At 48.3% G+C, this 24158-nt stretch overlaps 1 protein-coding gene across 29 annotated transcripts in view; it reads right to left on the bottom strand.

Moving 5' to 3' along the window:
* NRXN2 (neurexin 2) overlaps positions 1-23671 on the bottom strand; it is a 341743-nt gene extending 318072 nt beyond the window's left edge. For 10 of the 29 annotated variants that reach the window (XM_053369660.1, XM_053369661.1, XM_053369652.1 and 7 more), the window contains exon 1: positions 23305-23654. The gene's annotated coding sequence lies outside the window, so the exon portion shown is untranslated. Of the gene's footprint in view, positions 1-2480; positions 2673-23304 lie in introns of those variants that run through there. The other 19 variants (XM_053369673.1, XM_053369674.1, XM_053369671.1 and 16 more) reach the window with 7 other exon arrangements.
* Positions 23672-24158: the final 487 nt, after the last annotated feature.

Below are 24158 nucleotides of genomic sequence, written 5' to 3'. Positions count from 1 at the left end.
CAAGTGCAGAGGCTGCAGCGGAGGCTGGTCCATTTGGACTGAAGACTCCGTCTGACCTCAGCCTACCCTAACCTACCTGGCTCTGCCTGGCCTTGGCGCTGGCTCCATGGGCTGTTTGGGTTTCCTGCCTTCTGCCCTAGCAGTCCCAGTGGGCCCCAGCCACCCCGGAGGGGCTGGTCTGGGCAGGATTGCCAAGCATGTAAAATCCCCAGTGCTTTCCCCTGGCAGGATGCTAGGCAATTCTAGGCTGCATCAACAAAAGTCTAGTGTCTAGATGAAAGGAAGTCATAGCAACACACTATTCTGCCTCAGTGAGACCCCCCACCTGGAGTCCTGTGTCCAGTTCCGGACACCACAGTTTAAGAAGGATATTGGCAAGCTGGAAGGTGTGCAGAGGAGGGAGACCAAGATGATAAAAGGTCTGGAAACCAAGCCTTACCAAGAACAGTGAAGGGAGTTGGGTATGTTTAACCTAGAGAAGACTGAGAGGTGACACAAAAGCCGTCTTAAAATATGTGAAGGGCTGTCACATGAAAGATGGAGCTTGTTTTGTGCTGCCCCAGAGGGAAGGACCCAAACCAATGGATTCAAATTTCAAGAAAGGAGATTCTGACTAAACATAAGGAAGAACTTCCTGATAGCAAGAGCTGCTCAGCGTGAAAAAGACTCTCCTTTGTTGCGGGTTATCAAGCACAGCTTGGATGGCCACCAGTCAGGGACTCTCTTGTTGCGATTCCTGCACTGCAAGGGGTTGGACTAGATGACCCTTGAAGGTCCCTTCCAACTCTACAGTTCTATGATTATAGGACTGTGAGATGTGATTCAAGCACAGGGCCTGTGTGCCACTCACTGCCTTCAGTTGCTCAGAGGCCTGCATATGAGTGCCTAGCAATGCCGCTGCAATAAGCCAAATGATAGAAGGGAACATGCAAGGTGTGGGGGGAGGATGATGTCCTCATTTCCCCAGTGGCTTAATGCCAATGTGCCCTCCTCTGATGAGGCAGGAAGGCTGCAACCCTTCAGTCCTGCCTGTAGGGGCATGTGGTGGGATAGTGCTTTTCTGTCAAGTGGCCCACATGTCAGGCCCAAAGCAGGGGGCCATAGAGCCCCCCTGCCATGTGGTGAACAGACCGATTCGAATAACCCACTGAAGCATTAATAAATATTTAAGGGAAGTGCTTCTGAATTGCCTTTGCAAGGGGCCACAAGGCAATCGAAAGGCATCACAAACAGCAACGCCAATTTAGAAAACACCAAGGAAAACAGAAGAAAACCAGAGAGGAGGATTTTAAAAACTGTCAAAAGCCAAATTGTCATTGTGAGGGCAGTTCCCTGCTCACTTGTGCAGCTTCTTCAAATAAAACATTTGAGATACACACACACACACACACACACAGAGAGAGAGAGAGAGAGAGAGAGAGAGAGAGAGAGTGCTTTTTTCTATAAAAAATGTTTAGGGGTACTCTCTTTTTCCTACTCATATTGCAATACTACCCCTCAATGAGGCCAAACTTAGATTCACAAAATGTTTAGGGGTATGCAAACCCCTGCGTCCCCCCCAGAAAAAAGCACTGCACATACATATGTCATTATACTGTTATGCCACTTCAAAGAGCTTGGGGCTCACCCCCCTTTTGTCTTCACAACGCCCCTGTCAGGTAAGCTAGAAGGAGAGGTAGCTCAGGCTCATGTCACCCGGGCTCTCCAGCCCTAGTCTGACACCCTCATCTTGATGCCTGGGGCACCTTTGGCCAGGGATGACAGGCATCTTGGGCCAGGAGCATCTGTGGAGCATGCACGCACACACATCCCGCCCCGCCACAATCAGTTCTCCAGGCCTGCCCTAGCCTGCTGCCTGCCCTTGTCACACAAGCTCTGTGTTTTATCCGCTCACTTCCTATCCTCCTAAATGGGGCAGAGGAGAATCCATGCCGGCTGGCTGGCCAGGAAGGTGGGGTTTCGGGGCGGCGGCGGGGGAGGGGGGCAAAGATTCTGCTGGGTTTCTCTGCAATTTGCGTACGGATCCCGTCCAACCTCTGTGACCAAACTGCTGTTTCATTTTATCAATTTGCTCCCGACGCTGCTCCTCCTGACATTATTTGAGACAGCTCTGCAGATTTATCAGCTGAAATTAATGGCTCGGGGGTGCGGGAGGGGGGCGAGGATGTGCGTGGTTGAAACTTCTCCTGCATGCTGTGCCCTTGAAGAAGCCATTGGACTTTTTTGCGGGTCAACGCACCCCCAAGGTTAGAAGAAGAAGAAGAGGACGAAGACCCCAAGGGCAGAATCCACCACCCCCCGCCTAAAAAAAACCCAACCCCCACAGACACCCTCTATAGGGATCAAAACCCCGTAGGAATCAAATTTTCTGCTCACAGATTCAAATTCATGCCGACCTCTGCTGTCGAAATGGACATTTAGGCTGCAGTCAGTGGCATGTCTCCCTGGAAGCAAGCCTCATTAAAGGCAGTGGGACTTACTCGTGAGTTAACATGTACAGGATCCTTGCAGGGATGGCTTCTGTAAATCCGGGACTGTCCCTGGAAAATAGGGACCACTTGGAGGGTGTCGTGGGGGTCGGGTATATTTTTACACCTTGCTAGGGCCCCCAGATGTTCCTTGCCTGAATCCCAGATGATGTTCCACGGAAGGAGGAAGAGGCAGATCAAAACGAAGTGGATTGGTTCGGATTCAACAGCCTTCCTAGCCCCTCCTCCTCCATCGGGATGAAGCGATGTCCTTTGCCCTGGCTCTGGTGTGGGCCATTAAGGAGCCATCAAAAGCCAATGTGAAAAAGGGAGTTTAGAAATATCTCACCACCACCACAAAAAAAAGGAAGGGGGGGTGGTGGAGGTCATTCAAGCGCCTAATGGCCCAGCAATCTGGAGACCCCCTGGGCGGAGAAGCACAAAGCAGAAAGCTTTGCTATAATCTTTCCCGGAGCAAGTAAGTGCCTGAGGAAGCCTTTGAGTGCCTGAAAAGGCAGGGAGAGATTTGTGAAAGCTCTAAAGTTTGGAAGAAGAAGCCGCCGCCGCCGCCGCCGCCTTCACAAGCCAGAGAGGCTCCGCTTTTGTTGCTGTGCTGGAGACACGACTGTCGTGATAACAAGGAGGAGAGCAAGGAAGAGAAGCAGCAGCAGCAGCCGCCCACATCTCTCTGCCTCTGCAATATATATTCTTGCTCCCTGTGCCCACCACTCCTGGATTTCCAAAGCTTTGTTTACTCCAGTGCGCGTTTGGAGTTGGCTTGAAAGGCTCGGGCTCTCCCTAAGGAACAGGAAATCAGAAGCCTTGCAGCTCCTTTCGAAACCAGGTGTTGTTTCTGGGGTTCAGGCCTGACTGCAAAACACCCTCCTCTGGGACCCGGAAGCTGCTAGAAACCCTGGTCCGGCTTCAGTCTGATACCCAGTGTTACGGAAATTACCGGGGGCGGCACATCTTTAAAGTTGTTAAATGTTACAAATATTATGCCTGAACGTATCCTTTCAGCTTGACAGCTCAGGGAAGTTACCTAGCTTTAAAAATAATATAAAGTCAACTCCTTTGCCAGTTTCCTCCATTCCAAAGCTATTTTTCCCTTGAGAAAAGGACTCCAGGAAGTGCCCAGAGGTGACAATTGCTGAGCTGATTGTTGGCCAAGGAAAGCCTAATCCCATCACCAGACTTGCCAAGGGGCCAGACATGCAAAGGAAGTTCTATTGTACTTTGGGTGGTGGGACTTCAGAGGTGTCTGCCTATGCTAATCTTATACCTGGGTCTTGAGCCCTGACATGTCTTCTTATGCTAATCTTGAACCAAGGACTTGTCTGGACATGTTAGTCAAGGTTGAACTAGTGTAACCCCTGTCTACCCCTCCCCTTTTGTGACATGTCAGTGATGTAAAGATGATGTATCAATGATGCTGTGCGAACTGTATCATGGGATGTGGTGGGAAGTTTTAAAAGTTCTTGTCACTCTATTCTCAGGGTTTAAACTTTCTTCTTTGAACCTGTTGCACAATAAACTTTGGTCTACAGCTATTTGCTCCAGTTGGTGGCTGGACTCCTTCCTTTATTCTGCAGGGACCCACGGGCTCTGCCCAACGAGCTGGGTGACTGAGCAGCCTTGCACCTAGATTTTTCCAGACAGGGGGAGTGCTTGGTGTAGATGGCAAGGGGAAAACGCTCAGTACTTTCTCAGGGACACTGTTATTTGCCTGCATAGCCCAGGACCATTTTTACATACTGTGGCACTAACAAAAATGGCACATTTTTCTTGTAAACCACTTTGCAGGTTGGTTTGTTTCTTGTTTTACAATCAAGCAGGCAACGGCATGCACAAGCCTGCAGGTGCCCGAGCCATTGCATCACTCCCAGGAGAGATGTGTGGCTCCGGTGCACTGCTGGCCCTGCAGGAAGTGCTGCCCCCAACAGTGTGGCACCTACTGTGTCCCCGCCCCCCTTAGCTACGCCTCTGCAAGCAGGATATAAATTATATGAAATGAATACGAAATAAATAAATACAGCATGCATACCCTCCAACATTTCTCTGATGAAAATAGGGATGTCCTATTCCACAACAACAATTAAAAAAAATTATTACTTATACCCAACCCATCCAGCTGGGTTGTCCCAGCCACTCTGGGTAGCTTCCAACATATATAAAAGTATAAGAAAATTATACAGGGCTGCCTTTAGACGTCTTCCAAAGGTTGTAAGGTTACTTATATCCTTGGCTCAGGAGGTCGCATAATTCCATACCCTCCAATATTTCGCTGATGAAAACAGGAACGTCCTAAGGAGAAGCAAGACATTCCAGCATCAAATCAGAAATTGGGACAGCTGTAAATCCAGGACTATCCCTGGAAAATAGGGACACTTGGGAGGGTCTGCAGTGGCTGCAATCAAGACAAAATGAGGCACCATGGAGTTCAGTCCATGCTTTCTTCTCCTGCCAAGATCACATTCGATGTCCCTGTGTATAGCTTTGGATCAACTGCACCCCTTCTTATTAAAAACAAAAAAGGCAGAAAAGTTACTAGTCCACATGACAGCAAACAAGGACTTAAAAAAACATGAAGGCTAGTGCCCACTTCTGCAAATTATCCTGTCCTGAAAAGACCCCTCTGCAGAAAATGGGGAGGCTTGCCTAATGATAATTGGATTGATCAAAGCACCATGGAGTTTTACTCAAGATAGCCAAAGTTGTTTAATAAAGGGGGAGGGGAGTCATTACTAAATGTCATTATAAAACAAGCAGCATCCAGTATGAACAACAGTAATAAAACATAAAGCAGACACAAACTTTCAGGCGCTCCAGGAATTTAGATATGCAGAGCTCAGGTGAAATTCAAAGAACATCACATAAATTCCACTCAAGGCACTTTTCAAAGGTGGGGGTGTCAGCTTTGGAGCAATATTTGAGAAAGATAATCCTATCAGGACCAGGAGACTCTCCTCCAAGACAATCCTGCTGTGCCCATTCCCCTCACATCCCTCTCTCTCCTGTTGCTCTTAAACAGCTGGGTTGAGGGTGCTGATGCCTGAAACATGCCCTTAGAGGGACAACCAAAGCAAAGATGCACCACACAACCAAAGAGGCACCCTCAGGATCTTTTGCAATTGGGACGGCAGCCCAGACATATTTTAAATAGAGTAAATAAATCAATCCATCTATGACAAGCTTGGGAGTCTTCGGTGAGGTATCGATCAAAAGCTTTTTGAAAGTCGGAGTACACAATGTCAAGCAGATCCCCTCTTTCTATAGGCTTGTGGACACTCTCAAAAAACTCTACTTGCTCATGCTGGTTCTGCTTCAGCAAGGCTTGTTCTTCTACATGCTTGGTTATCTTAGCTATAAGAACCCTTCCTGTCAATTTCTCATCAAGCTAATCTCCCCTGGATCCCTTTTTAAAAATTAGTGCTACACTGACTACTTTCCAGTCCTCAAGCACAGACCTTAGGGACATTTTTGTTAGAAGATCAGCACAGAGATCTGTCCTCCAAAGGTCCAACCACCTCGCTAGCCAGTCTCCTGCTGCTACTACTAACATATTTAAATAAAAAAGGTAAAGGACCCCTGACTGTTAGGTCCAGTTGTGGATGACTCTGGGGTTGTGGCGTTCATCTCGCTTTATTGGCCGAGGGAGCCGGCGCACAGCTTCCGGGTCATGTGGCCAGCATGACTAAGCCGCTTCTGGCAAACCAGAGCAGCGCACGGAAACACCGTTTACCTTCCCGCCGGAGCAGTACCTATTTATCTACTTGCACTTTGACGTGCTTTTGAACTGCTAGGTTGGCAGGAGCAGGGACCCAGCAACGGGAACTTGTGGGGATTTGAACTGCCAACCTTCTGATCAGCAAGCCCTAGGCTCTGTGGTTTAACCCACAGCGCCACCCACACATTTAAATAGTTCTCCTCAAATTCTTTTTTAAAGTATCCATTATTGCCTGCTTGCATTTTGTGTTGTCAGAGTTTGCGATCTTTTTTGTACCCGTCATTTGGACAAGATGTCTATTTTTGAAAGGAAATTCTCGGTGTAGAGGGACGTGGGAAGTGGAATCCACAAATGAACAGTGCTTTTTAACTTGATCAGAGTTAGGGGTGTGCAGTGAGGACATTTCAGGCAGGGTTCTTCCCTTGAGATGCCACAGGGGATCGATCCTGGAACCTCAGCATGCCAGGCTCTGCCAAGGAACTACGGCCATTAGTTGAGGCACCCCCACATAGCCACCCCACCCCACCTCATTGCCCCCAAGCAAGCTTGGCCCACACAGGGACCTGGCCAGAAACGAGAGTGCCCATGCAATCAGCCAAGCCAAATACTTCAGAGGAAATCAAAGCCAAACATTGGAAGGTGGCTGGGGCAACCCAGTCAGATAAGCAGGGTACAAATAAGAGAACTGTTGTTGTTGTAATTCCACAAGAACAACAGCCAGAAGGTCCACACCATACATTTAAAGTGACTCCCACCCAAGTATCCTGTTGTTTTCCCATCGGATTCCCAGCACCTTTCACAAACTACAATTCCCAGAATTCTTTGGAGGGTTTCAGGTGCTTTGAATGTATGTTAGGTGTTGGTGTGGATGTGGATGCGCAACTTCTGCTCACTTCACACCTGTTCTCCACCAGCCTCCACTGCTCATTCGCTACATTGCTCTGCATTCCGCGCAAACTCAGCCACGCTTCCAACCAGCTGATTGTCCCAGCCAGGCGCTGCTTGGCAGCAATTGGAGGGGTCTCTGTGGGTGTCCAGGACACGGGTGGCACTGTGGGTTAAACCACAGAGCCTAGGACTTGCCAATCAGAAGGTCGGCGGTTTGAATCCCAGCAACGGGGTGAGCTCCCATTGCTCGGTCCCTGCTCCTGCCAACCTAGCAGTTCGAAAGCACGTCAAGTGAAAGTAGATAAATAGGTACCACTCCGGCGGGAAGGTAGGTAAACGCCATTTCCGTGCGCTGCTCTTGTTCGCCAGAAGCAGCTTAGTCATGCTGGCCACATGACCAGGAAGCTGTATGCCGGCTCCCTCGGCCAGCAAAGCGAGATGAGCGCCGCAACCCCGGAGTCGGTCACGACTGGACCTAATGGTCAGGGGTCCTGTGGGTGTCCAGCTTTGCTCTCAAGCTCTTTGGAAGAGAAGTCCCACTTGCAGGCAAAGGCATCTCACCATCTTTGAATGCAAAGCTCCAGAGCTCTTTCATTGTGGAAGTCCTTTCAGAACACTTGGGGTTTTTACAAGGCTATTTGGACATCCAGCACAGTGGCTTTCAAAACTCTCCTGCCCCTGCCCAACGTCCACTGTGGGAGCCTCAGTGGACCACTTGATAAACTTTAAAATGTGTTACTGGAAGACGCAAGATTTACCCACACTGGAAGAATGGCAGATGAAGGTGATAGACTACATGGGTTTGGCAGAAATGACGAGCAGAATCCGAAACCAGGGAAGAGAAGCGGCGGAAGAAGAATGGAAAAAGTTTAAGGACTATTTAAAGAAATATTACAAAATCAATGACAGCTAGAATGATGTTGGACTAAAGTAAATGGTTACTATCAGTAATGGTTAAGACAAGGAGAACAAAGATGATTAGCTTAAATTTACAGTAAAATAAGGGAAGATTTGCTGAACAATTGATTAGAATTTGGAATACAGAAACGGGAGGCATGAGGAAGTCAAAGAAGAAAGGTTTAAGAAATTAGGACATGAAATGGTACTTGTTTTTTGTTTTGTTTTTTGTCTATTGTTTGTTTATGTATGTTTTGTATGTATGAATATAAAAATTGCTTAATAAAAATATTATAAAAAAAAAAAAAGATAAACTTTAAAATGTGCTGCCCACCCACCCACCTCAATAGGACTATATGGATTATTGGTTTGGGGGTTGTGAGTGGGTTTTGTCTTTTCCCACTGCTTGAATTATGCTTTTTTATCTGCAGTCACCTGCTCTGGGACCTTCTGTTGAAAAGAAAGCCAGGAAGACAATAAATCACAATGGCGATAAGTGTACTGTCAAATGAGCATAATATTATTTCCATACTGCATTAAATGAGAAGAAAAATAAAACAGCCCGCTCGTCAAAGCCAGCACCGCATTGAGAAAATCACTTTCTTTAGTCCAGAGAAAAGGCCTTTTAGTGGGTAAGTTTTCAGAGGAGGAATTGTAGATTGTACCAAGGCTGTGTGATACAAAAGCCACTGGCTGAGGACAGAACCTTCCCAACCTGTTTGATAATCCAACCCTGATGAAAACAGTCTCAGTTTCCATTATTAGGAAAATAGATCAAACAAACACGAGGCCAAGCACGGATATTATCTAGTCTTCCACAGCCTTCCACCAGACCACATGAATGGAACTCGGGGGCCACCGGCGGTCCATCATGCTTGGTGTTATAAGAATTTTAAGGATATATATATATAATATAAATGTTCATAACTGCATATATAAACCACATATCTGAAACCCCACAGAAAAAGTCCTGAAACCATTTTGTCCCTTCCAAATTGACCTCAAATATTTCTCTGCAAGGTCGAAGAAAAATGGAAAAGCCTCCCCATTGCCTTTTTGTTCACAAATCCTGTCTTAAGGGTATGTCTGTGTATGAATAGGGTGAGCCTGTGACCTGGCTCAGGAACTAAGTATTTATCATTACAAAAGACTGGCAATCCAATCAAGTGACCATTAACAGGTGACCTGCCAGACAGGAGATAAACAACGCACTCAGATTTCTGTAGTAGACCACCTTTTCTGTGATATAGGTATGATATATCCGGGGTGGTGGTCTTGGGCTACACCCCTTCTGTGATGTACGTATGATATTTCTGGGGGTGGTCTTGGACTCCAGGGCGGGCTTTATACGGGCTCTTGGATACCCCATAAGGGAAGGGAAGATTTTGTTTACAACATTGGACATAAGAGCAGAAAGAGCCTTCTGGATCAGGCCAAAGGGGACCCATCGAGGCCAGCATCCGATTCTCACAGTAGCCAACTGGATGCTCCAATGGGAAACTCACATGCAGGATCCAAGCACAAGAGCATTCTCCCCTCCTGTGGCCTCCAGCAACTGGAATTCAGAAGCTTTGCTGCCTCCAACTGTTTGAAAAATGTCTCTAGTCCACTCTGACTGAGAGCAGCTAGCCAGTGTCCTTCCTAATGGAAGGTGACAGGGATCTTCTGCATGCACCCCATGCGCAAGAATAGCATAGCTGCACTAGCTCTGTACTCGGGAGGCAGACCATAGCTCAGTGATAGAGCATCATACTCTCCAACATTTCTCTGATGAATATAAAGGTAACGATAAAGGGACTCCTGACCATTAGGTCCAGTTGTGACCGACTCTGGGGTTGCGGCGCTCATCTCGCTTTATCGGCCAAGGGAGCCGGCGTACAGCTTCCGGGTCATGTGGCCAGCATGACTAAGCCGCTTCTGGTGAACCAGAGCAGCGCATGGAAACACCATTTACCTTCCCACTGGAGTGGTACCTATTTATCTACTTGCACTTTGACATGCTTTTGAACTGCTAGGTTGGCAGGAGCAGGGACTGAGCAATGGGAGCTCACCCCGTTGCGGGGATTCGAACCACCAACCTTCTGATCAGCAAGTCCTAGGCTCTGTGGTTTAACCCACAGCACCACCCGTGTCCCCTGATGAGTATAGGGACATCCAAAATTATTATTATTATTATTATTATTATTATTATTATTATTATTATACCCCACCCATCTGTCTGGGTTTTCCCAGCCACTCTGGGTGGCTTCCAACATATATAAAAACATAATAGAACAGTAAACATTTTAAAACTTCCCTATAAAGGGCTACCTTCAGGTGTCTTCTAAAGGTTGTATACTTATCTCCTTGGCTCAGGGGTTGCAAAACTCTACACCCTCCAATATTTATCCAATGAAAATTCTAAGGAAAAGCAGGACATTCTGGGATCAAATCAGAAACCAGGATGGCTTCTGTAAATCTGGGACTGTCCCTGGAAAAAGGGGGGCACTTGGAGAGCCTGGAGCACCCACTCTGCATGCAGAAGGATCAGTTCTTGGCACCTTCTCCAGGTAGTGCTGGGAGAGACCTCCCCACCTGAGACCCCCAGTCAGTGCAGACAATACTGAGGTCGATGGACCAAGGATTTGACAGCTTCCTATGCACTGAGATCTGCCTCACTCTGCTGCCCTGAAATGACATTCAAAATCTGCCCCTGAGGCTGCCACTCGACTTAATCAGGCAGCTGGCGGGTTGGGGAGTTGTCTCAATCGAGAGCCTCTTCTTTTACAGTAAGAACTGGCCCCCACCAGTCTGTGCACATAGCAGCCAGAGCCGACAAAACCCAGATCCCTGTCTGTTCCCACACCCCACACACTGCAGAGAAGGACAGCAGAGCCTCTGCTCCTGGCAGGACTACAAGGTGGGTCAAAATTCAACAGGTATGGCCTTTTCAAGTAGGAAAACTCCATGGGGGTGGGAAGAAACGCCTCTCTGAATTTCTGCCTGTTAACATACCGTATATCATCTTAGAATCAGAATTGTAGAGTTGGATGAGGCCACAAGTGTCATCTAGTTCAAACCCCCTGCAATGCAGGAATCTTTTGCCCAACATGAGGCTCAAACCCACAATCCTGAGACTTAAGAGTCTCATGTTCTACTGACTGATGATTTATTTCTCCAATTTGTAGACCACCCTTCACCCCATCAGTGTGATCCCAAGATGTTATTGTTTCCAACAATAAGCACATACACAAAATTAATACATCAAATGTAACAGTTATTAATAACAGCCCAATTAATAAAAAAAGCAATAGAATAACAGCATGAAATCAATAAAGCTGAAGTGGTTGCACATTTCCCCTTTTCAAACGCCTACTCGTTTGAAATTTGAGTGAGCCACAGAGTTTGAGCCCCACCGGCTCCTGTTTTTCCAAAAAGGCAGCCCTGATTTTGTTGGGTACATTGGCATCAGAGGAAAGTGAGCCAGGGATATGTACTTGGAACAAGCTAGCAAGGGAGCCCCGCACCCAACCTTGCTCCATGTGCCAGAGGGGAGCCCCAGCTGAGGCAGAATCTCAGCCCCACTGATGGACACAGCAAGTGAGTTCAGCAGCCGAGTGAGTTCAACAGCAGGGCCAGGAAACCAGGACAGACTGCTCTTCCCTTCCCCTCTTTGTTCTAACACGTAGGTAAACTAATCTGATGAATTACAGATAATAGATATGCAGGTAGATCGCCAGCAGAGGTGGGGAGGGTTTCCAGTGTATTGCACAGAACACGTACAGCGATCTGCCTGCTGGACAGAATTTATGGCTGGCTGGGTGTGCCCCAAGTTGCAATGAGCTATTGGCCCTTGGGGGATGTGCGTGTTTCTTTGGGGCCAAGGTGGCTGACCTGCAGCAGCTGGGAGACAAGAGGTTGATGATGGGGACATGATCTCTGTTTTCTGCTCCCCAGACAAGAGAGTGTGCTTGGAGAAGGAGGGTCTCAGGGGAAAAGAGGGGTTCAGGCTGCGGAAGAGGGAACTGCTCCCGTAGAAGGAATACATTCCTTGGGGAATGAGCAGTTATCCTGCAGGTCACAGGGAAAATCTGGTGGTGGGTGATTCAGTCTTAGGGAAATAGATAAGATGGGTGTGTTATGGCCACAAGGTGCCTTGCTTGCTTAGTGCAAAAGTTACAGGTGTTGCCTGTCACCTAAGTAGCCTGGAAGTTAGTCCTGGGGAGGAGTCAGTGGTTGTGGTGCATGTTGGCATCAATGACAGGGGGAAATGTAGTCGCAAGGTTCTGGAAGCCAAAGTTAGGTAGGATGCTGAAAGCCAGGACCTCCTAGATGGGTTTCTCTGAAATGCTGCCAGTTCCACATGCATGTCCAGGCAGGTAGATGCAGCTCTGTGGCCTCAATGCATGCTTGAGGCCATGGTGTCAGGCAGAGGAGTTTGGATTTGTGAGGCACTAGGGAACATTCTGGGGCAAACTGGTCCTGTACAAAAGGGATGGGCTCCACTTGAACTGGGATGGAACTAGACTGTTGGAGCTTAATATACAAAGGTGGCAGAGAAGCTTTCAAAACACGGGTAGGCAAACTAAGGCCCAGGGGCTGGATCTGGCCCAATTGCCTTCTCAATCCAGCCCGTGGATGGTCCGGGAATCAGTGTGTTTTTACATAAGTAGAATGTGTGCTTTTATTTAAAATGCATCTCAGAGTTATTTGTGGGGCATAGGAGTTGTTCATTATTATTTTTTCAAAATATAGTCCGCCATCTCCCCACAAGGTCTGAGGGACAGTGGACCGGCCCCCTGCTGAAAAAGTTTGCTGACTCTTGTTTTAAAATGATTGACAGGGGGAAGCCAACAGGAGATGAGGATGGTCCAGTTGGGAACAAATCTCCCCCTGGTCCCTGCCTGGCTGGGGAAAAAATGATGAAAATGTAAGCGGTGAAATTTAAGCCTAGCGTTGTGAGTGCAGGGGCTCAAAGTGGCAGTTTAGAGAAGCCAAAACATTGCAGGCCAAAGCACAAGTGCCACTTGAAGAGAGAGATGGTAGCCAAGTGTTTATATGCTAAGGCTAGAGGCCACCAGACCAAGATGGTCGGAGTGCTTGAGGACAGCATCATTACAGTGGGCATGGTAGAAACCTGGTGGAATGGAGAGAACCAGTGGATCACAGCTATCTCTAGATATAAACTCTATATGAAGGACAGGGAGGACATGCCAGAGGTGGTGTCACCCTGTACGAGAAAGCACTAAGTCCAGCAAACTAGAAGTCCCAAAAGGGGCGAAGAATTACCAATGAAAGAGGAATGGCAGATGAAATTAATGGACTATGCAGAATTAGACAAGATGAGAGGAAGGATTCGAAACCTGCGGGATCAGAGATTCTCAGAGGACTGGATATGTGAATACGTATACGTGAACTATCTGAAAAGCAATTGTAATCAACAGATTACACCAGTAGGATTGCAAGAAGTTTTGTAAGGAGGACTATGTGAAATATTGCAGAGAAAAGTATGAAGAGAACTATTAGTGAAGGACTATTAAAAGTAATAGTGAAATTAATGAAATGGAGATTAAGTGATAAAGATTGAAAAATTTTCAGATGTGGTTGATGGAAGTCCAAAACACTGAATAAGATGAGAAAATATATTGTATGTTTTTTTGAAAATTTCATATATATATATATATATATATATATATATATATATATATATATATATGAAAGAAGTCCCGAAAGGGGCAGACTTCTCCACAGAATCGTTGTGGGGAGCAATACTGGGCCCCAAGAGTAATTTGGTACTGGGGTTGTTCTATTGTTCTCTGACCACAATGCCCAGTGTGATCTTGAGATGAAGAATGAAGGAAGCATCCAAGAGAGATGTTATAGTAGAGGGTGAATTCAATCACCCTCACATCAACTGGCTATATAAGTGTTACAATCACGACAAAGAGGTGAAATTTCATGATACCCCAAATTACTGTGCCCTAGAACGGTTAGTCATAGGGCAGAGGGGTTGCTGGGGGGTATGGCCCTGGAATTAAATTTAAGTGGCACCCAGAATCTGGTGTGAGATGCAAGTGATTGGGAACAGTGGCCACGGTGCCAAGAAAATGCAAAACATTCACATTTGACTTCAAAAGAGGAAGCTTCTCAAAAATGAAAGGATTGGTTAAAACAATGTTGAAGGGCAAAGTCTGGATGATCAAATATTTCCAGAACGCTTTGGGGGTTGTTCAAAACCACAATAACAGAAGCTTAGCTAGAATGTATAATGCATATCAAGGAAGGTACTGCCAAGGCCAAGAGGGTGTCAGAGGAGCAGAGTCAAAGAAGCTATTAGAGGCAAGAAGGCTCCTTCAGAAAATGGAAGTCTTGTTCAAATGAGGACAACGAAAAGGAACATAAACTTTGGCAAAGAAATGCAAGCAGACAATAAGGGTTGCTTACATCATGAATTTGATGAAAATATTGCTCAAAGCATAAAGACAAGCAACGGCAAAAGATTAGTAGCAAGAGACTAGTTAGAGAGGCATTTGGACCTTTGGATGACAAGAGAGAACATGATGTGCTAAAGGAAGACAAGGAGATTACACCTAGAAGCTGAATGAATGCTTTACATCTGTCTTCCCTGTGGAAGATATAGGGCAGATTTCTGTGCCAGAACTAACTTCCTAGGGAAGGAAGTTTGAGGGAATGGGGCAAATAATGGTGACGAGAGATGAAACACTAGGCCTCATTGTCAAATTAAAAACTGACAGATTAATCAAGTCTGGATGGCATCAACCTGAGAGTTCTTAACAAACTCAAATGTGGCACTTTGATTTTTTCAGAAACATATGTAAGTTCTCCCTAGGAACAGCCTCTGTATCTGGGGACTGGAAAGTAGCCGATATATAATAACTTTTTTTTAAAAAAAGCCCCAGGAAGGATCCTGGAAATTACAGACTGGTAAGCTTAATGTCTGTTTTTGGGAAATTGGTGCAAAGTACTGTTAAAGCTAGAATTACCTAGGTATAAAGAACAAGTTTGGTGCAGCATGGCTTCTGCAAGTCTCCCTAACCTATTAAGAGTTCTTTGAGAGTATATAGAGATGATCCAGTTGACACTGTGTGCTCAGAGACTTCCCAAATACTTTTCACAAAGTACCCCATGAAAGACTCTTGAATAAGAGGTGATGTTGTCTTTATGGAGCAGGAACTGGAAAAGTAACAGGAAGCAGTGAGTAGGAAAAATGGACAGTTCTCCCAAGGGAGGGCTGTAAAAAGTGGAGTCCCCCAAATATCAGTATTTGGACCCGTGCTTTTTCACTTGTTCATGAACAACCTAGAGTTAGTGGGGAGTAGTGAGGGAACCAAATCCACTTATGATACCAGGATGGTTGAAACAAAACAAAAAAAAAAGAGGTTCTGAGGAGCTCCAAAATTCTGCTCATTCTCTTCAGACTGCGTGGATGGGTAGTGAAATGGCAAATGCAATTCAATGCAAGCAATTGTAAAGTGATGCACAGTGGAGCAAAAACATTCCTAGCTTCCTATATGCGCTCATGGGGTCTGAGCTGGCAGTGACTGACCAGGAACAAGACCTTGGGGTCATAGTGGATAGCTGGATGGAGCTGTCAACCCAGTGTGCAGCAGCTGTGAAAAATGTGAATATCATCATGCTAGGGTTTAGGAAAAGGGATTGAAAATAAAGCTGCCAAGATCATGAGGTCATTATGCAGATCTATATGGTGCAACCACATTTGGAATAAAGCATTCAGTTCTGGTTGCCTCACCTCAAAAAGGATATTGCAGAGCTGGGTATAGTTTAGCGAAAAGGTGACTAAGAGAGGACATGGTAAGAGGTGCATAAAATTATTGATGGTGTGAAGAAAGTGGATAGAGAAACCTTCTCTCTCTCTCTCTCTCATAATACTAGAATTTGGGGACATCTGATGAAATGGAACGTTGGACGATTCAGGACAGACAAAGTACATTCTTCACACAGTGCATAGTTAAACTATGGAACTCCCTCCCACAAGAGGTAGTGAGGGCCACAAATTTAGATGGCTTTAAAAGAGGATTGGACAAATGTATGGAGGAAAAGGCTATTGGTGGTGACTTGCCATGACTCTGTTCTGCCTCCACTGGTGGAAGCAGTAGGCTCTTGTTATATGAATTCTAAGCTGTCATAAACAAAATGCACATGTGTAAGTGTGCAAGGTAAACAGACATATATATGTGTGTATAAACCACATGTCTGAAATAGTAGAGAGCAATACAGCATCCATGTTTCGCCCCTAGTCAAGCTCAGAGTCCCCCTAAAGTCACTAGCAGCAAATTCCTGATAGGTCGCCCCTCTGCAAACCATTTGAGACGTGTATGTGTTGAATGGCCTAGCTGACCTGTCAAAAGAGCAGATATCTATGCAGGAATGAAAAAGGCCCTTGACAATGAATTCTGGAATCTAGGTATTCACCATTTCAAAAGGATGCTTCAGACAGGCCAGGAGCAGCCATAATCAGGTGTTGTCAGGCATACAGATTGGCAGGCTTGTAAATAAATATGTTGGAGTAGCATGAAATCTGAGCATGATCTGATTCACACATGCAACCCATTTTGTTTGGGGTTTTTGTTTGGGGGGGTGTCTTTCCATTACAGAGGTGGTCACTATCTGAGGGTTTAAAAATTGTAACACGCTTTTGTTCTCTGCTCCTCACCTCCTTGCAAGGGGAAGAAGGAGACTCTGTTGCAACAGAGGAATAAAGATCAAAAGCATCAGCTTGCCTTGCTTCCTTGGAAATCTCTGTTTGCATCTCTGACTGATAGAGGACCTGAGAGACACAACATCTCTCAATGGGGAGTTGGGCTGTAAAAGCCAACCCCAATTTTCTTACACGCTCTGAATACCAGTTGCTGGGAAATGCACGAGGGGAGGGTGTAGCTGCTGTGCTGGTCCTGCTTCCAGGATTCCCACTGTGGCATCTGGTTGGCCACTGTGAGAACAGGATGGGTCCCCTTCATCCTGATTCAGCAGGGCTCTTCTAGTGTCCTTGCTCCAAATGCCTGGGAGAACAGAATAGCTTTTACTTGCCAGTGGAAAACCCATCAGGGTCTCTGCCATCTAAGCAGTGGCGTAGCGTGGGTTGTCAGCACCCGGGGCAAGGCAAGTAATTTGCGCCCCCTAGCCCATGGATTTGCGCCCCCTAACCTGTGGATTTGCGCCCCCTAACCCTAACCCCCAGATGTTGCGCCCGGTGCGGTCGGCCCCCCCTGCACCCCACACGCTACGCCACTGCATCTAAGCCTCTGGAGGAAGGGCATTCCAGAGTTGGTGGGACCACCACAGAGAAGGCCCTCTCACACTTCACCTCACAGCAGGGGATGGTGGGAAGGTCACAGGAGACCCAGAGAAAGAAAGAAAGAAAGAAAGAAAGAAAGAAAGAAAGAAAGAAAGAAAGAAAGAAAGAAAGAAAGAAAGAAATGATGGTGACCCAAGGTCCAATTGGTAGGTCAGCGGACACAGGGTTGCACCAGGAATTATGGGGTGCATTGTGTGCCTTCAGGCAAGTAATTCTCTGCCAGCCTCAGTCCTTCTGTATGTGAGATGGGAATAGCTCTAAATGCTAGCAAGAAGATTCCTCAGAGGGATGTTCTGTGAATAGGCAAAGTAAAAGATATCAAGCTTCTCTCACATTAAAAATGCTATATACAAGGAATAAAGAGGATTGCTCTCTTAATAGATTTACAAGGCCCTTTCGCCTGGTGGACACAGAAATATAAATTTAATCTTTGAGGCTGCAGAAAGACCCTCAGCTCTGCTCTTGGCACAGCCCAGAAGGCCTCTCTCTCTCTCTCTCTCTCTCTCTCTCTCTCTCTCTCTCTCTCATGACAAGATCAGCTTTTAAAGCCAGTTTGCAAGATTAGGTTCAAATCCACACCAGCAAAACACACACCCCAACCCTCCTCCAGCACAAATCACATTTCAGGTACCCAGGAAAAAAAATTCAATTATAGCCAGCCGAAGGGCTTGTTTTGTGTATTTTCTTGCTGCAGGGAGAGAAATTATTCATGTAAAATTTATCTGGGCCAACACTTTAAACCATTCAGTAAGAGGACAAAGCAGCCTGAGCCCACAGAATGACATGCCTTGGAGGGGGGGTAGGCAGTGGCTGCCCCATCCTGAGGTATCCATTTGTCACAGTGGAGGTTTTGTTTTATCATTGGGTGGGTGGGTAGGGAGAGAAGGGGCAAGGCAGGCTGCGAAGGAGGAAAAAGCAACATAGGGTGGGGAGTCCTTTTTTTATATAGGAAAAACCAGCATCTGCACACACACACACACACACACACACAAATCTGGAATGAATTAAAGGAAGTTGAACTCTAATGTGAACATTGCAAGTGGATGATAAGGAACTCCAGCAGAAAGAGGAATTCTCAAGAGCTTTGTGCTGCCGTTTCTTTTTTTTTAAAAAAAACCTGAAGTGATAACGCCTTCCTCCAGCGAAATATTCCAAAGGGAAGCTCTGTAAACTATACAGCAGAAAAGTGTGTGTGCATATATATGTGTGTGTGTGTTTGGAGAGAGAGTAAGAGCACACAAGAAAGAACCTTTTCAGAGAGATAGCTCCTCTGCCTGAACCCAAATTTTGCAAGTGGAATTGGCACACATTCTCAGGCTGGCTTGGGACATCCTGGTGTTCTGTGCAGGGACTCAACCACCCATTCATTAACACGGGGCCTGATCCGTCACAAACGTCTTCTGCATGCGCCTAAGTGAAGCCAAGCGTGAACTTGTGGGGCTTCCATTTATTGCTAAGGGGGCTTTGCAAGAGAACTCCTCATGCTTGGTGCCTGTTTGACCACTCTTAAGAGAGCCCAGAATGTGCTGCCTGGCCTTGCCCACATCCCAATAATCATTTCAGTCCATTTCCCTCATTGGTGGGGAGATGAAGGGGCCTGCCTTGTAATTCTATGCAGTCACCGCAAACAGGTGCTAACGCCATTTCTCTAGCAGCTATTTAATCCCCACCATCTGTAATTGGAATAACATGCAGAGTCCAGCCAGGGCTTTGGGGCAGAGGATCAGGGCTCCACTCAGCAGAAGGAGAATGACACTTCCACTCCATACAGCAGGCATGGCTGACCACATTTTGGAAAACTAACCTGCACATTGCTATCTAAAGTGGAGGGATGTCAGAGCATTAAGTCCTGATTCAAAAATTACTTTGCTCGACCATTGCAATGGACTAGATGGGCCATTGGCCTGATCCAGTAGGCTCTTCTTATGTTCTTAGGATTCCTGCATTGCAGGGGGAGTGGGTTGGACTAGAGACCCTTGGCGCCTCTTCCAACTCTTTGGAGACAGGCCACTGACACTCCCTTTTTCCCATGGAAGAAACAAAGCAAACATGCCTAGGAGTTATGTGAAAGTTCTTCTGATGGTCCAGGCTTGGGTAGAATAATCCCCTGGTCCAATTTCAGGTTGCCAAGAGCAAGCCCTGAGCAATGACTCCACATCCCTGGCCAAATTAATGTTGAATTGACTTAGTGCAAGAAGGCCCAATCCTGGCATAAGACATGGGAAGATGCCTTTGACCAAGTCAGACCAGTGGGCCATCGAGCTCATGAGGAGGCAAGTTTGTTGGACATCAACTCCCATTAGCTCCTGCAGCCAGCATGGCCAAGGGCAAGGGCTGATGGGAACTGTAGTCCAGTGACATCCCGAGGCCCAACCCTCTGGATCAAGTTTAATAATCTCTACAGTCAGTGGCTGGCATTGACTCTTACACAGGGGTATTTCCCAGCCCTGCCTGGAGATGCCAAGGACTGAGGCTGATCCCTTCTGCTTGCAGGACATGTGCCCCATCACAGGTCACCTCACCCCCAGGCAGCTGAGGATACCTTTTCAGTGCACTCCTTGAGAGCAGGTATTGGGCCTGTAAATAACACATAAAGTGGACTGATTTGAGGCATTTGTGTCCTGCTGCCTCTCCGGGTGGAGCTGCAGAGAGAAACATGGTGGGCACCAAACTCCCTTTGGAAGGCAGGCAGGCAGGCAGGCAGGCAGGCAGTCACCATCCCATAGCAGGCTGACATTCAGAAATAGCTCTCCTCTTCCTAGTGCATGACAAATTCCAAGTGGCCCTTGAAGAACGTTGTTGGATGAACCTTCTGGCCACATGCAGAAGATCCCACCAAGCTTAACACCTACCTGATAGCAACTAACAGCGTCAGCTTGGCTACCTTCTCCCACTCCATAATGCCTGCTGTGTGTCTTTGTGTGCTGCCCACACAAAAGCAGGTGGTATGCAGAGGGATAACTGTGCAGACCTCCAACAGGTTGCCGCCTCTCAGTTCCTCTGTTCCACAAAGTGGGGATAATAATCACTTCCTTCAAAGCCCAGCAAATTCTAAATAATAGACCAGGAGCCAGTGGCTTGCATGCTTTCTGTAGGGTGGGAATGGGGTATATCAGAGACCTGAGCAGCCTTAAGCAAGTCCTTCTGTCTGTCACTGAATAGTAGTGTGAGAAGGGAACCGAAGGCCATCTAGTCCAACCCGCTCTCTCAGCCACCCTCATAAAGATTCAAGACTATGATACAAGAATCGGAGAGCACCCTGTTATGCCGAAAACATTATTTGGGATGTTAAAGATTATTATTGACTGATCTGACCACTACAATGCTTGGCCGGCAGAGGGTCCCTTAGGCATGGTTGGTCCTAACAGGGTGCCCCAATTTCTCACAGCAACAGGAGATCCCCCTAAGCCAGGAGCAGTCCCCTCCCAGTGTGAACAAAGCGAACCTATCACACGGGAGGGAGGGAGCCCATCCTCTCTCTTCTTCAAGCCCAGTGGCATTGCACCCAGCAATGCATCCAAGGCTGTTCTCTCCCCTCCAGAAAGACTCCTGTCCTGGAGTCCCCCCTCCCTGCTGCCCAGGCACCACCTCCCCTCCCCAGTGCTTGAGCCTGGCCACCATCCCTGGGGCCAAAGCGCTGAGGCTGCAGCATCAGGTGTGCTCGAAGGAGAGCCCCACACCTGAGCCACTGTAAGTACCTGCCCTCCGCCCTCCTCCTCCTCCTGGTTGTGTCATTTTTCTTCCTGGTGCTCCTCTGGAAAACATATTTGTCATGCTTCTCTCCTCTCCTCTCTGACTGGAAGCTGGTGCAGCTCAAAGATTTTTCTTGGGCTAACAAATATCCCTTTGGTTTCTTAATAAAAATTAATTAGCACCATTGAATATGATGGCTTTCCCCTTTGGAGGGAGCTGATTTTCCCAGAGAGAGAATCATGTGGCGGTTTTATTTATTTGCAAGGAGGGAGGTGGGGATTTCTGAGCTTCTCCTTCTTCTTTTAATCCTAAAGAAAAGACCCTTGTGAATAAAAGCAAATCGCCAGCAGATTTTATAAAAAAAATGTGTGTATATGTGTGTGTGTTTATTCAAGGCAACTGTGACACTCTTTGCCAATCTCTCTCTCCTGAAATGTCCTCCCCCTTAAATTCGGACATGATATTGCCATTGATGTTGTGGTAGGATCTGATTGGGGGGCAGCAGCACACAAGAGAGAGGTAATCCACAATACCAAATTAATAATATAAATGTCTGCAACACGCCAAGGGAGAAGGACCAGCCAGACAATCCTCCTTTGGCGGGGGCTAAGATAGGACCTGTTCTCAAAGCCCCCGCTTCTCTCCCAACCCCAGCCCTTCCCAAAGGAGCCAATGACCCCCCTTCTTTGCAAGCAGCCCCCTTTCCCTCAAAACCCCCCTCGCCATAAGAGAGGGAGGGAGCTTCACGCCGCATGACAAAGGCTTGTGCAGGGGCTGTTTTGCAGGGATCCATTTCTGTGTGTGTTGGGGAAAGGATGGTTTCTGCACACAACGCCTCCTTTTAGCTTCCCACCCCACCGCCACGCAAGCCCCCCACCAACATTGCCTCGCGCACCCCCCCCCCGATAGAAGACCACTCCTGCAAAGCACAGATAGAGAGGGTGCCAGACATACGTGGAGCTGGGAATGGGGGTGGAAAGAGGGTTGTAAGCAGAGCAATCTGAGGGTGTTGAGATCCTTCCACACACAACACAACCCAGCGCCTTGAAGCCGGGGGATACTTCGGCAAGCACCACGAGAAGACCATTTTTCATTGATCCTCGGAGCCTTCCCTACCCCCCCGCACCCGCTAGACAGCACATTACACTCGTTTAGCAAGGCTCCTCTGCACACACACAACACGGTGGTGTCAGAAAGGGAGCCTTGTCGCCCTGCAGGGGAAAAGCGCCCACAAAATGCCTCTCGGCATCCTTTCCAAGGCAAAAGAAACGCCAAGATGCCAGCTCCCTCTGCCCCGGGGCGGGGGGCAAAGCTGATTTTCAACACCAAATATTAATACTTGCTAACAAAGGCTCTCCAGGCTGAGGCAGGCTCAGCTCACAGGCGGCGAGTAAATAATGAAGCAGAGCTAAACGGGGATTGCAGATTTGCTGCTGCCATCGAATAATACCGCCGCCGCCGCTGCCCAGATCTCAGAATTCGGAGTTTCGGTGGGAGGAGAGGAAGAGGAGGAGGCGGCATGCTGACAGTGCCCAAACCAACCTCCAGGCATCCGAGATCTGAGAATATTTTGTTTGCACCAACAGGATACAGCCCCAGACTTTGGAAGTGGAAAACCCGAATATCTGGGTGGAATTGGAGGGTGGGGAGAAGAGCGGCTTGCAGAGGAAGGACCGTCCAAAGGGCATCATCACCATACAACAACAACAACAACAACAACAACAACAACAACAAAAACCCCACCGGGGCATCTCAGATGTCAAGCCCCGCAAACTGGCGGCAGCCGACAGATAACCTCAACCTTGGGAGATAAGGAGGCGGCGTGATGGACAACAAGCACTCTTCCTCCCCACCTCCCAGGCAGCCGCCCTCCCTGGGGTTATCTATGGCGAGAGACGCGTGTCGAGGCGAGGTTTGGGGAAAGGGCGACACTCCGCGACCAGCGCCCCCTCCCCGCGGCCGCCCCAAGGTCCCCGGCTCGCCTCCTCTGCCCCTCCAACCCTCGTCTTAGCAAGATCATCCCCCCCGCACATACACGCAGCCCCACACCTCCAGTCCAAAGAGAAAGCTGGGCGAGGATCCCCCCCCATTGAGCTGGTACCGCAGCCCCACTCCCTTCCCCCAGACTTGGCACCAACGAGGTGTGTGTGTTTGTGGGGGGGGGTATCCTGGACACCGCCTTGGCCCCAGCCCACACCCTGTCCAAAGAGGGGGGCCTCTCCCTCCCCTCCCCACAGTGCCATAGGCTGCGAGGGAACCCCACCCCGCTTCTCCCTCCCTCCTCCCCCCACCGCAAGGGCGCAGCCTCGGGGTACCTGCTGGCGGGAGGGAGGGCGGGAGGCGATGCGGCGGCGGCGGCCAAAGACAATGGCCGGGGCTGGTCCTGCCTTCGCCCGCCTCCTCCTGGGGCCGAGGGATGCTCAGGAGGAGATGCCCGAGGAGGATGGAGAAGATGCCGGAGAAGATGCAGGAGAAGATGCGCGAGGCGGGGATGCAGGAGGGTCCGGGAGCGGCGGCGGCAGCGGCAGCAGCAGCAGCGGAGGCTCCGCCACCTCCTCCCGCCTCCGCCTCCGCCTCCTCCAAGCGCCGCCCCGGTTCGGCCCCTCCCTCGCGCCCTCCCTCTCTGCCAACCAAGCGGGGGACCAGGCCGGGGCCCCGGGTCTCCTGCACCCCACCCGGGAGGGACACCCGCGCAATTCAGCCTCCTCCTCTTCCTCCCCCGCCCACAGGGCTCCGCCTTTCAGATGGCGGGGGGCGGGAGGCGAAGGTGAACAATGAATGCAGCAGCCACCGAGGCTGCTGCTCCTTGGAAGGGGGGGGACGCTGGGTGGCTGGCTGAGAGCGAGACTGTTTTGGCTTCCCTGCCCAAGCTCTAGGGGTTCTCAAGTCCTGGCTGGGGGTCACGACCTTTCCCCCCCTAGAAGCCCCAGTGCGGGCGGGGGGACTCGACAGAAATAGGTCCATTTGTTTACTGAGTAGACTTTCGGACCCCTCCCTTTTCATCAGCCACAAAGCAGGTTCCAACATACCAATGCCATTATCGTCTGAAATTTAAAAGCATAAAGCACAACATCTGCTCAGAGGCATCCTTTGTTCGTTGTCAAAAACTCTTATTATTTATTTTTCCAATTTATCATACTGGTCACCTTGTTCCAAGGAGCAGCATGGG

The sequence above is a fragment of the Podarcis raffonei genome, chromosome 16 (assembly GCF_027172205.1).
Source record: "Podarcis raffonei isolate rPodRaf1 chromosome 16, rPodRaf1.pri, whole genome shotgun sequence".
Taxonomy (NCBI): Eukaryota; Metazoa; Chordata; class Lepidosauria; order Squamata; family Lacertidae; genus Podarcis; species Podarcis raffonei.
Note: the sequence above shows the minus strand (reverse complement) of the source record. Positions and strands in the feature narration are given on the sequence as shown.